At 35.7% G+C, this 13,110-nt stretch overlaps 1 long non-coding RNA gene across 6 annotated transcripts in view; it reads right to left on the reverse strand.

Annotated features, from left to right (window-relative positions):
- Positions 1-1,421: 1,421 nt before the first annotated feature.
- Positions 1,422-13,110, reverse strand: part of LOC140608051 (uncharacterized) — a 44,336-nt gene continuing 32,647 nt past the window's right edge. For 4 of the 6 annotated variants that reach the window (XR_012010008.1, XR_012010006.1, XR_012010005.1 and 1 more), the window contains 2 exons: positions 12,481-12,758; positions 1,422-4,605 (listed from right to left, as the gene is read on the reverse strand). This is a non-coding gene — a long non-coding RNA (uncharacterized lncRNA). The remainder of the gene's footprint in view (positions 4,606-12,480; positions 12,759-13,110) is intronic. The other 2 variants (XR_012010007.1, XR_012010009.1) reach the window with 2 other exon arrangements.

Genomic DNA, 13,110 nt, shown 5'->3' on the forward strand with positions numbered 1-13,110 from the left:
GGTTAAAATCATGGGAAAATACTATTTTCAGTGCCAAAATTGAAAGTAATCACCTCCTTCCAAAGTGAGAATACATCCAACATTTTCTATTTCTTAACAAAGTAAGCATACATAAAACATAGTTGTTCTCATTTGTCCTTATGTAAGTATTGGCATATCCTTGTTTTTTTCAGAACAGGTACTGAAGTCAACAGCATCATCCCATAAAAACTTGAGGAATTTATTTAAGATTTAATCAATGGTTAAATTTTTCTCTTTCTACTCCATAAATTGATTTAAAACTTTAGTAAAACCCCAAAATGCTCACCATGATAAACACCATCAGTCTGGGGTGAAGTTATGGATGTATGGGTGATTTGAATTGTGAATGGGGTGATAGTTACTACCTAAACACACCTATCTCTGGAAACATCGATTCAAACTTTGATGAGTTATTATTTTTGCATAAACTTTACACAAGTAACATATGTTATTTTGTACATATTAATATATTAATAAAATATTGGACATTATATGAGTCATTCTGTATGGCACTAATAGATGTTTATTTAGGTATTTCCCCCCAAAATACATGGATGTGAAAGCTTTCTGATTACTCAGCAGATATGGGTATTCCATTCATGGACATTCATTAATTATATTTGAGCATGATTATTCTCGCAGCAATTATATAAGAATATCTTCATGTTAAACTCTGAGGCAAACTTTACTTAACATTTTACTAATTTAAAGGTTTTGGTAGAAATTTCCTTTCTATAATACAGTCTTATATTTTGTACCATGTTTATAGGGCACTTTTTTAAAAAAGATGTTATTTACTTATTGGGGTGGGAGGCAGAGAGCACAAGCAGTGGGAACAGGAGAGGGAGAGAGAGAAGCAGGCTCCCTGCTCAGGATCCTGAGATCATGACCTGAGCAAAAGAGAGATGCTTAACTGACTAAGCCACTCAGGCACCCCTATAAAGCACTTTTAATTATTAATTATTTAACTAAAATTTTCTTTTTTATTTTTAAAATTTTTTAAGATTTTATTTATTCATGAGACACACAGACTGAGAGAGACAGAGGCAGAGACACAGGCAGAGGGAGAAGCAGGCTCCATGCAGGGAGCCCGACGTGGGACCCCATCCCGGGACCCCAGGATCATGCCCTAGGCCGAAGGCAGATGCTAAACCGCTGAGCCACCCAGGGATTCCCTAACTAAAATTTTCAAAAGAATATATTGATTATTCTGCGATTTAACATTGTTAATATTAATTTGTGTGTGTTTTTTTAACAATAAATTTATTTTTTATTAGTGTTCAATTTGCCAACATACAGAATAACACCCAGTGGTCATCCCGTCAAGTGCCCCCTTCAGTGCCCATCACCCATTCACCCCCACCCCCCGCCCTCCTCCCCTTCCACCACCCCTAGTTCGTTTCCCAGAGTTGGGAGTCTCTCTTGTTCAGTCTCCCTTTCTGATATTTCCCACACATTTCTTCTCCCTTCCCTTCTATTCCTTTTCACTATTATTTATATTCCCCAAATGAATGAGAACATATAATGTTTGTCCTTCTCCGATTGACTCATTTCACTCAGCATAATACCTCCAGTTCCATCCACGTTGAAGCAAATGGTGGGTTGTTGTGGTTTCTAATGGCTGAGTAATATTCCATTGTGTACATAAACCACATCTTCTTTATCCATTCATCTTTCGATGGACACCGAGGCTCCTTCTACAGTTTGGCTATTGTGGACATTGCTGCTATAAACATCGGGGTGCAGGTGTCCTGGCGTTTCATTGCATCTGTATCTTTGGGGTAAATCCCCAGCAGTGCAATTGCTGGGTGGCAGGGCAGGTCTATTTTTAACTCTTTGAGGAACTTCCGCACAGTTTTCCAGAGTGGCTGCACCAGTTCACATTCCCACCAACCATGCAGGAGGGTTCCCTTTTCTCCGCATCCTCTCCAACATTTGTGGTTTCCTGCCTTGTTAATTTTCCCCATTCTCACTGGTGTGAGGTGGTTAATATTAATATTATATGCATGTTCAATGCTGTTATGGTATAGTTGTCTGAATCTTAATATTTCAAATGGGATAAAAAATAATGTTAAAAATTAGACACTGAATAAATTCAATAGGAAAATAAAATTCTCCATATGAATAAGATGTGCATGTTGTTACTAGATATAAGTTAGTACAGTAGACATCATTTCCATTGTTTTACTTTAGATTACTGTCATCCTACTAATGATGTCTCCCCCTTCTCTTTTTCTCCTGGATCCTCCCCTTAAATGGGGTAGAAGTGAGGAATGCCCATATTCCCTTAACAAAGAAATCTCAGCAACTAGGCCACTCAGATTATTTAGCACTTTGTTCAACAGCATTATAAGAAGGAGATAAATAAACTGCATCTAATGATGGGACTACATTAAAACATTTCCTTGAAAATTTAAGTGACAACCGCAGTAAGTAACCATAATATCTTAATGTACTGGACAAAGTGAACTGGGTTTGTTTAAATGTCTCAGAATTACTGATTTTACTGCGAGGATAGAAAAGGATATGTGTAGCTGACCAGTGAGGAAAGGGTAACTAAGTATTATACATTATATTCCCTGGGGACGAGAGGATTATCTAGGAATATAAATGGCTCTATTAACTAAATAACTAAAAATACATCCTATGTAATATTAATAAATTTCAAGCTGGAATAATTCATAAATTTACTGCATATATAATGACATTATGTAATTTTCCTATTACACAAATAATTATTATCTTATCTATAAAAATCATTAAGTATAATGAGTGATTCATTTAGGTATATATACATAAAAACATACTGATATTATCATAGGAAATATCCATATTATAAACACTGTTGCAATGATTATGCATAAAATGGAATCTGACAGATATTTGACATATATGACCAAAGAATCAGGAGGACATTGTAATATCTCTTCAATAAAGCAAATAAAAAATACAGAGAGTCTATGGATCTTATCATACCAACTAAAGTTATATGATAAAAGCATGGTCTTCATTTAGGCAAAGAAAAGTGTAGCATAATTCTGAACAATTATAAGGACAGAAGGTAAAGTAATCCCAAATTTTAATGGCATTGGATTATATGTCTTTCATAGTGTTTGGTTCTAAATTAAATAATGATTACATAAGCATAATTTGTCAGGAACTACATTAACCAAAACACAACTAACAAAAATATGAGGATGGAAGTTGAAAAAGAATTAGAAGTAGTATGTTCAAATTTACACATTTAAAAAATTAGTAAATAAAGGTATTTAAAGGTGTTTAAAGTTATGGTGATTCCTACAAGAAATAGTTATGAACACTAAAGATTAAGTATGTTTAACTCTAAGAAGTGGTAAAAGATATGAGGAAGGAATGTGGCAAGATATTTTAATCTTATTTTTAATTGTACTGCACTGTTAATATTTTAGTTGCTATCACATAATGACTAAGAGTATCAATCTACAACCGGATTGCCTTGGTTCAAATCTTAGTTTCACTACTTAACAACCTAGGGCCTTAGACAATTCACTAAACATCTATTTATCTATCTTAAATACCTATTCATCTTAGTTTCCTCTTTTGTGAATTTAAAAATTAAAAGTGGTTCTATTGGAGGGTTCTTCTCAGGGCTTAACGCCCTAATATTTAAAAAGCATATGCCAGGGGTACTGGGGCTGGCTCAGTTGGTAGAGCACATGATTCTTGATTCTAAGGTCAAGGTCCACACTGGGTAGAGAGATTACTTAAAAATAAAGTCATAAATAAATAAATAAATAAATAAATAAATAAATAGTGTGTATGATTAGGTAAGCATTATAAAAGAATTAAGTAAAATAAAAAGAAAAGAAACATCATGCATACAGATAATGGCAAATGCATTTCATAACACATAATTCAAATTTTAATTAACATTACTTATTACTGAAAACATTGCTTTGAGTAAGTGAAATAGTATTTTTATGATGGCACCTGATACATTACAAATATCTAATTTTATAAAGGTTTTTTTAATAAGATGATAAGTACTTAGAGCAAACAGTTGTATGTTTTGAAGTACTAATTTTAAAGATTTTATTTTTTTAATTTATTTATGATAGTCACAGAGAGAGAGAGAGAGGCAGAGACACAGGCAGAGGGAGAAGCAGGCTCCATGCACCGGGAGCCCGACGTGGGATTCGATCCCGGGTCTCCAGGATCGAGCCCTGGTCCAAAGGCAGGCGCCAAACCGCTGCGCCACCCAGGGATCCCGTTTTGAAGTACTAATTTTATGGGAAGGAATTAGACATTATAATATTTGGCATTGTATGTAATTTGTGATATCAGAAAGCAAAGTGAATGAAAACTGCAGCATTTTCTGAATTTGTTTGTAATTTCATTGAGAAATTGAAAATGCTTTTATGTCATTTCAATGCTAATTATTCAGTATGCCAAATAGTATGCTTATTTTCTTATGTTTTAAAAAATTCAGAAACTCACTATCCAACATGCAAAGGAGAATTCCTGAATCTTGAGTCCTAAATCTCAATCTATCCCAAACTTCGAATTGACACCTCCTTGAATCAATGTATGTCTTCAAATCCTCATCTGGAAAAGAACAAAAAAACCAGGAAAGTCATCTCTCATTCTCATTGTTTTAATCAATATTGATCAGAAATTTAATGTTCAATCATCAGTGGGTCTCATTCTATTAGTATTTCAGAATAATTAAGATTATTTATAAAATACTGGCAGTTCTAATTTATAAGCAAGTTGTACTGTAAAGTTCATTTGTTAGTCACAGACTATAAAGGTCAGAAAAGACTTCAGAGGCCATCAACTTCCCCACTCCATTTTTGGTATAAACCGTCCTGGAACATCCTTATCACTGACAGATGGTCATTCATCCTTTGGTTAAAAATGTCAAGTGATCACAAGCTCAGTAATTTAAAGGCAGCTCATTTTGCATCTGGACAGCTGGAGTATTTATTAAATTTTACTTCTATTAAACTGTTTCCCTATAGTCACACATACTTGCTACAAGTATTTATTTCATGTCAGATAATGTCAAATACATTGAAATCACAGAACTAATAGTCCAATAGAAAGGACACAGAATAACCAAATAATGGCACAGATATATTATTATAAATTGAGATGAATGTAGAAAAGGGAAGAAAAAAGTTACTGTTAATGTTCAGTTGGGAAATCTGATGTCCTTCAGGGGCTCACACTCACACAGAAACAGGCTTTAAAAAGTCCTATTGCTGAACTAAGAAGAGGGGATTTAAATGGAGGTTGGGGGACAGGAGTGGAGGGTACCAAGAGGAGAGGAGGAGAGGAAAGCCTGTTTCACTTCAGAGATCAGTGTGAGGAAGACTAGATGTGTAGGTTCCGAGGCAGACAGCTGCATTCAAGAAGCCGAAAAAGGGACAAAGTATGTGAAGCAAATTGTACAAGAAGGAAAAAGTTGCAAGAGGAAACTAGAGAGGTAGTAGAGGCCAGGCAGAGTTAAGGCCCCAAGGGTCTTCTAAATTTGCTACTATCTCCTCCCTAAAGTGATATCCAGTACATGTACACCCTGTCCAACATTATATGTGACAGTAGTTACCAAGTCTGTTTCTCAAATCTCAGCTGAATGAGTGTCTCCAAATCCATCCACCATTTTTCATACTGTCCAGAAAAGTCACACTTCCAATTGGCCTCCTCTGCTGCTGAAGTTGTACGTTTGGGTTTGTAGTAATTTTAACAATGTATTGCTAGAACTAATCATGATATTATACTTGTCATCTTTGTTAAATAATGATTTGAGCTACTATTGATATTTGCCATGATCACATAATCCATGTCCAAATCTGGTCATATTTGAGGGTCAAAGCGGGAACCATCAAAAGTGGGAAAGTAACACAAAGACAGTAAATATAAACCAGTCCTCCTAAGGGCAAACCAGGGTTTATACATGCCTAATAAAAAAAAGGATGCCCAGTTAAATTTGAAGGTCTGACAGAGAATAAGTAAATAAATTTTCAGTATAAGTATGTCCCATGCAATAGTTGAAGTTGACTTATGCTAAAAGTTATTTATTCCCTCTAACCTTCATTTAACTGAAGGTCCTGTATTTTTGCTGAATCTGGCAGACTCATCTGCATCTATAGGACTCACAGTAGCCTAATAAATATTTCCATCATCTGTGGTTCCAAATGATGACTACTTCTGCACCTGGCAAAGCACAGTGACCATTATTACATTAAAGTCTTTCAGAAATCATAAGATTTTCATAATGTTTGTTAGAGGACAGAATAATACAAACAACCTATTGAGCACCTTCAATATTTCAAGCACTCTGCCATTCTCTGGAAATTCAAAAATAAATAAGACAAGACTCCTACTCTCAGGATGCCACCATAGGAAACAAGGACAAATATCTAAAATGCAAGGTGAAAGTGATGTGTTAAAAGTGGATAGAAGGCAGCCCGGGTGGCCCAGCGGTTTAGCACCACCTCCAGTCCAGGGCGTGATCCTGGGGTTCCGGGAGAGAGTCCTACGTCAGGCGCCCTGCATGGGGCTTGCTTCTCCCTCTGCCTGTATCTCTTCCTCTCTTCCTCTCTCTCTCTCTCTCTCTTTGTGTGTGTGTGTGTGTGTCTATCATGAATAAATAAAATCTTTTTTAAAAAAGTGGATAGAAAACTTGATAGGAACATAATCAGGGAGTTGTTAAATACTAGGGAAATTTATGTAGACTGGGAATTTGATATTGAGTAGCAGTTCACCTGGTAGAAAAAATAGGGGAAGACAGCCCAAACAGCGCTCCTAGCTTGTGCAAAGTCACTATTTGAATGTGAGTGTCTAGGAAACACTGTAGAGTGCAGTGAGCATGAGAAGATAGAGCTACAGATGAGATTAGGACAGTGGACTGCAGCAAAGGGCCTTGCTGAAAAATATATACTAGTGATTCTCATTTATTGATTGTATATCATGTGCCAGGCACAGTGGGAATAAAAGTTAAAAATAGAGAGAAAGATATTTCGGAAGTTATCTGAACCTGGATCTCTGACAGAAGGGCAAAGATAACTGTGAAGTGCTCAGCTTAGGCAGTGGGGTAGATTGTGATGCCATTTCCTGAGAGAAAAAAAAAAAAACAGAGGAAGAATAAGTAGGAGGTGAGAGAAGAGGAGGCAAAGTGGAGCTTGGGAATGTTAAATCTAAACAATGTTTCCCTTTTTATTTTTAATAGGGTGATAACAAGATCATTTTACTCGATGACTAACAGAGTATGAAGTCGGAACAGCATTTTTGTGGATGTTTGGCTATTTTTAGGTTCTTTGTTGCCTAAGTGAAGGTTTGTGCAATGAACAGATACATGAGTGGCAACGATGTCAGTTTCTCCAGACAATAGCTCTAGATCAGTGTAGCCCAGGTCTCGTTTCTCAGGGGCAACTTCTCATTATGCTGAGACAGAGCTGCCCTCGTAGGAAGGTTGATGGCTTCCCAGATTGCAAAACAGAAGTGAATTGATAAGAAAGGTGGTAAGAAGGTTATTTCCTGATTGAATCACATAATTATACAGTTAGCACTGAGTTCTGTTTTTAGAGACTGAAGTTAAAATTTACTTCCTGGGAATGGAGGTGATTGTATGTTAGGCATCTAAGAAAAGAGTGAAGAGCATTAATCAGCAATGCATTTACTTTTATAAATCCAAGTTATTTTCTGAGAACCTCAGGAAATTTCCTTGAATTCTAAACACTCCAATTACTCTTTAGATCTTTTAGTAAATTTTTACAAATGAAATTTATATATCTACTACACATTTCTAATATTTGGGGTTTTAATTTTTACTTTTTCTCTCTGCTTCTTTATTTAAGTGGCATTTAAAAAGATAAGGAAACATTTATATAGTCCCCCAGCACTTTGCCCCAAGTAAGTACTCAACAAATGGTTTTGACTGACTACCCAATGTGTATTATAATAGTAGCATAGTGGAAAATTCTTTCTTGCTAAAGAGAAAAATTAACCCTATCCAGTCCTTTTATGCATATAAACTAAGGTTATCTCTTATCCTTAATTCTGCTATAAAATCATTCCGCTTTGAAAACTGCAGAGATGCAGTTTCTAGGAATATAAAATAGCAAGTATTATTTTAAAGTAGCTAGAATCAAATAAACCACAAACATTAATTAAAATGATAAAATAATAATTAGTATTTTTATCAATGAAGACTCATATGCATAACTCATTTTCCAAAACAGCAAAATCATTTTGCTCAATCATCTAATTATGTATTTATTTTGCTTTTTACTTTGTAAACTTTAATTTCTCTATAACTCATAATTACTTCGAGTCTATTTGTAACATTGACATTTTTCATAATATTAGGAGGTTTAAGTCTTATTGAGGCATTCTTTCTACTGTAAAAACATAATGAAATATCATATCAAGATTGTAAGCTATTTCCCATGTGATTGGCTTCAGCAGAATATTTTGATTTACATCACACATGCTTTACTACTTCCAATTCCCTCTTTACTTTTTAGTACAGATCATGCAAGGAACGGACCACATTGCCCAGATATTCCAATAATACTCAGATACAGAGTATATCTCTCCCACATTCCAAAATCCTGGCAACCCTAGGCCATATACCAAGTCAATGAATTATTAAATATTCATTTTGCAATTAGAAGAAGAAATGCAGTTCTTGAAGGCAAGCATTTGTTTATTTTACCAATTTTATTTTTTTTAATTTTTATTTATTTATGATAGTCACAGAGAGAGAGAGAGAGAGAGAGGCAGAGACATAGGCAGAGGGAGAAGCAGGCTCCATGCACCGGGAGCCCGATGTGGGATTCGATCCCGGGTCTCCAGGATCGCACCCTGGGCCAAAGGCAGGCGCCAAACCGCTGTGCCACCCAGGGATCCCTATTTTACCAATTTTAAATTACCTTTATAGTAGGGATGGAGCCTCACATTGGTTTGTGAACATACACAGAGGCTTTGTATCAGCCAGCTATTGCTGATTGTAACAAAACATCCCAATTCTAAGTGGCTTAGAATGAGCATTTATTTTCATGGGTCTGTGAATAGGCAAAGGGGAGCCCTGCTCCTGGCCAAAGCTCATTGGATCAAGGGCTGCTCCGCATGTTTTTCATCTTCCTCCATCATATCTGAAGACAGCATTATAAAATGAATTTTTTTTAGTAATGAAACAGCTTCCCCTTTCCCTGACTGCTTTCTGCATGCAGAAAGTTGGGAGCCCCAAAATATTTTTGCTTTATTTTTGTCTTATTTACTATTTAAAGCAGGATTAGTACCTTTTAGTTCAGATTTATGGCACTTTTGTAAGTTATCTCTTCCAAATAGCTTGTGGGCATTCTATGTATCTGATTCCACCATTCTTGGAGGTAAACATCTTTCCCTCCAGACTTAATAATTCGGTTTTGGGGCATATCTGGCCCACACATTTCCTAGAAGACCTACCGCCTACCTGAAAGTGTCTACTAGAAACTACCTTATCATTTCTAGAGAATTATTTTTAAAGGTTGTATTTAATTATTTGAGAGGCAGAGAGAGAGAGAGAGGGAGAGAGAGAATCTGAAGCAGATTCTGCACTGAACATAGTTCAATACGGGGCTCAATCCTACAACCAGGAGATCGTGACCTGAGCTGAAACCAAGAGTTGGTCGCTCAACCTACTGAACCACCTAGATGCCCCATTTCTAGAGAATTTAACCAAAGGGTGTTGGAAGTATATCCTTAACTTGGTTTTTACCCTGAGCATAATGTCTGCACTCTTGTTTTGAAATTTTGCTAGTAGAAGAGTATAGAGATAAGAAAAAGTTCTAGTTTCCAAGCCAATAATTCTGCTTGCAAACTGATCAATTCTTTCCTGAGCCTACATGTTGCAGAATTGTATTACATGCAGCTATCATGATTTTGATGTCCACCTGGCTGCCATCTTACTCAAGTGGACAAGTTCTTAAGTTCATGTACTATATTATATGTTACTGCAGGCAACAACCCTACCAAATATTTCAACATTTCATATGGTCATCAATTCATCCTGATTTGTCCATAACTTTCCCGGTTTTAGCAATGAATGTCCCACATTCCAAGAAATCTCTCAGTTTTAGACAGGCTGTAATAGCTAGTTACTGTACTACTATATAACTCATAACATGGCTTGCAAATTTTAAAGCTTCCTATTACAATATTCTTATATCTTTTAACAGGTTGCTCATCTACCACTTCACAATTCTAAATATATATATAATTATAGCACTCCACTTAACAGCAACAATTTCTATAACAGTATAACAATGCATCTCTAAACACAGCACCTTCAAATAACAATAATTTATTATTGTTCCCATGCCTGGGTGGTTGACCGATTGGAGCAGGGCTCATCTGGGGACAACTCAGTTCCACATGTCTCTTATCTTCTTTGGACCAGTTAGATAACCTTGCTGAATTCCTGTTATGGTAATGGCTGTGACATAAGAACAAGCCTAATCATACAAGCATAGTTCAAGTGGCCAAGCCCAAGGTCAACAAACAGGGAAACAGACTGCAGCTTTAATGGGAAGGAGGGGTGAAAGAATAGCAAATAGATTTTATTACACTTAAGTATTTTTACTATGTCACACTATATTTAGCTATTCAGGTGTACTTCATTTAAGCGTGAGGTTTAAGTTCTCTTAAATAAATAACATCATACCATCTAATGAGGTCAACTTACCAGCCTTCAAGATTTTGTTTCCATTGTCAGAGTGCTACCAGGAAGTAAACGGCATATAAGAATACTACAAATTTACTAACCATCTCAGAAGGAGAGAGAAAACCAGAATCAAGAAAAAGCATGGACAAAGTTGTAATCATGGTGATCAAAAATGCCAGGAACATTTAAAGAGGAGAGCACTAACAGAAGAACCAACTGACAGCTGCCCACCCTGTGCAGCAATTGACTTTTCTTTTGTTATTTTTACTATTGAATACAATCTTTCTGCTAAGTTGATTGCATCCAGAATTTTTTGTAATGCTTCTTTTCCTGGTTTTCCAATAGAAAGGTCACTGTCCTATTAAGTCTTTTTAAAAATTAATATAGCTGTTTTCCATCCTAAAAGTAGTTTGTGGTTACTACAGAGAATACAAATATTTAGAGGTAAAAAGAAAGAAATCCAGAATCCTACAGCCTTGATACAGTCATCCTAAACATGATACAGCATCTTTTTATATTCATTTTCCTATGTGTATTTTCCATAAATGTAATAAAAATAGTACGCAAAAATAGTTTCTACTCAAATTATACCTTCATTTTACAGCTTGCAAGCCTGTTCATCTGCATAGCTTCCATTTCAAACCCCTATGTCAAACAGGCTTTCTTTTACTGCTGTTTTTCTGAATTGAAATAGGATATTCTTTTCCCGTGTGCTAGGCTCTTAAAAGAGAAGGGGCTCATAAAAAAACAAAACTATAGTACAGAATTGTATACAAACTAAATGCAAAACATAATACAAAAATGCAAAAGCTTTTGAATTGTTACCAGGCTTCTTTCTGGTTTTGACCTGCCTAAAGCACTCTGATTGCTAGGACTCTTGCAAAATGTAATGCACCAGTGATGAGCCTCAGTTCCCCCAGCCCACACTTAACCCACAGTCACAAAGATTTCCTTCCAAACATTTGCTGTTGCAATCTAGGGATGGGTTCAGATGTTGTTAGTTCAAAGACTCCTATTCAGGCTGTTCTGGAATGATCCATGGCTATCATGTCAGAGGGTACGTCTGCTTGGTTTTCAGGTTGAATTTCTGAGTCCACTCAAATTTCTGAAGACTTATTTGGGTGATGAAACATAGTCTGTGCCTTTTTAAAAAGACAATTCTCCTCATCCTTAGAAAAACTTCTTCCTAGAGTCTATTAATATAGGCATGTCAAAATAAACATGCTGATTTCAAATCCCCGTTGACAGTGTGTGAGAGATTTTGCCTTATTCGGTGTCTTATATTTGCTAGTTAGTTGTTGGAAGAATTTGTTGTAGGGATGCTAATCAAGAGATATTCTAAGAAAAAATCATCAACTTAATTATTTTTATTTGTTTAAGCATCTGGGTTTCATTTTGTTTTTATTTTCCTTAAAATTCAATCATAATAACTCTTGTACACACATTACAATGCTGACAAAAGGTCCATTTGAAAAGCAGGAAGTCCCGTTTTTTCCAGTCCACAAACCACTCCCTACTGGCAACAACTTTCAATTCTTCAAGTTATTTCTTCAAGTATTTACTCTGAATTTTACTACTTTCCCTTAATTTATTCATCTAACAAATTATTTGCTAATATTTTGTGATGCTGGATGACCATTTAGCCTTCTCAAAATTACCACATTCTGTACTCAAACTGACATAATATTTACATTATTATAATGGTCATGAAAATATTATTCAGAGCCAAGTAATGGTCTCTCTCTATATATATATTTTTTTCATTTTCTTACCTTTCCTTCATTTATGATTTTTGGAGAGTCTTTTTCTTTTACTTCTATGGCTGACAGTTACAATTGAGAGCTCCAATGAAGCATGCCTCTCTTCGTCCATGCCCTTTACAATGTAACTTTGCTATTCGTTGTTCATTCCAGGAACAGCCTTTTCCTCTTCCTCCTGAATCTGGGCTGTAATTTGACTTGTTTTGACCAATGAAATGAGAATGAAAGGATATTGTTCTACTTCCTAGATTCAGTCTCAAAGGACCTCAATGGAGGTTTCTGCTTTTACTCTGTAGGAACCATGAGACAACACGAAAAAAAGAAGCCAAGGTAAAACACCCCAAGGAGTGAGAGAGGCCATGCCACCCTAACCCTTAAAGACCTTACATAACACATGTAAATGTAATTCTGCCCAACCAGCAGAATAATTGCTCTAGAATCATGAGAGGCAATAATCCACTGTTGTTTCATGTAAATTGTGTATCCCACAGAAATAATTAAATAAATACAAAGAACATGGAGTGAGCTTATAACATAGTGTTCAACAGAAAGGAAAAAAAAAAAGAAATTAGAATGAGATGGATCAATCATTAGTACTTATATTACTTAAATATATGCATTCAAAATAATACCCATTTGCAC

Source organism: Canis lupus, chromosome 17 (assembly GCF_048164855.1).
Source record: "Canis lupus baileyi chromosome 17, mCanLup2.hap1, whole genome shotgun sequence".
NCBI classification, from domain to species: Eukaryota; Metazoa; Chordata; class Mammalia; order Carnivora; family Canidae; genus Canis; species Canis lupus.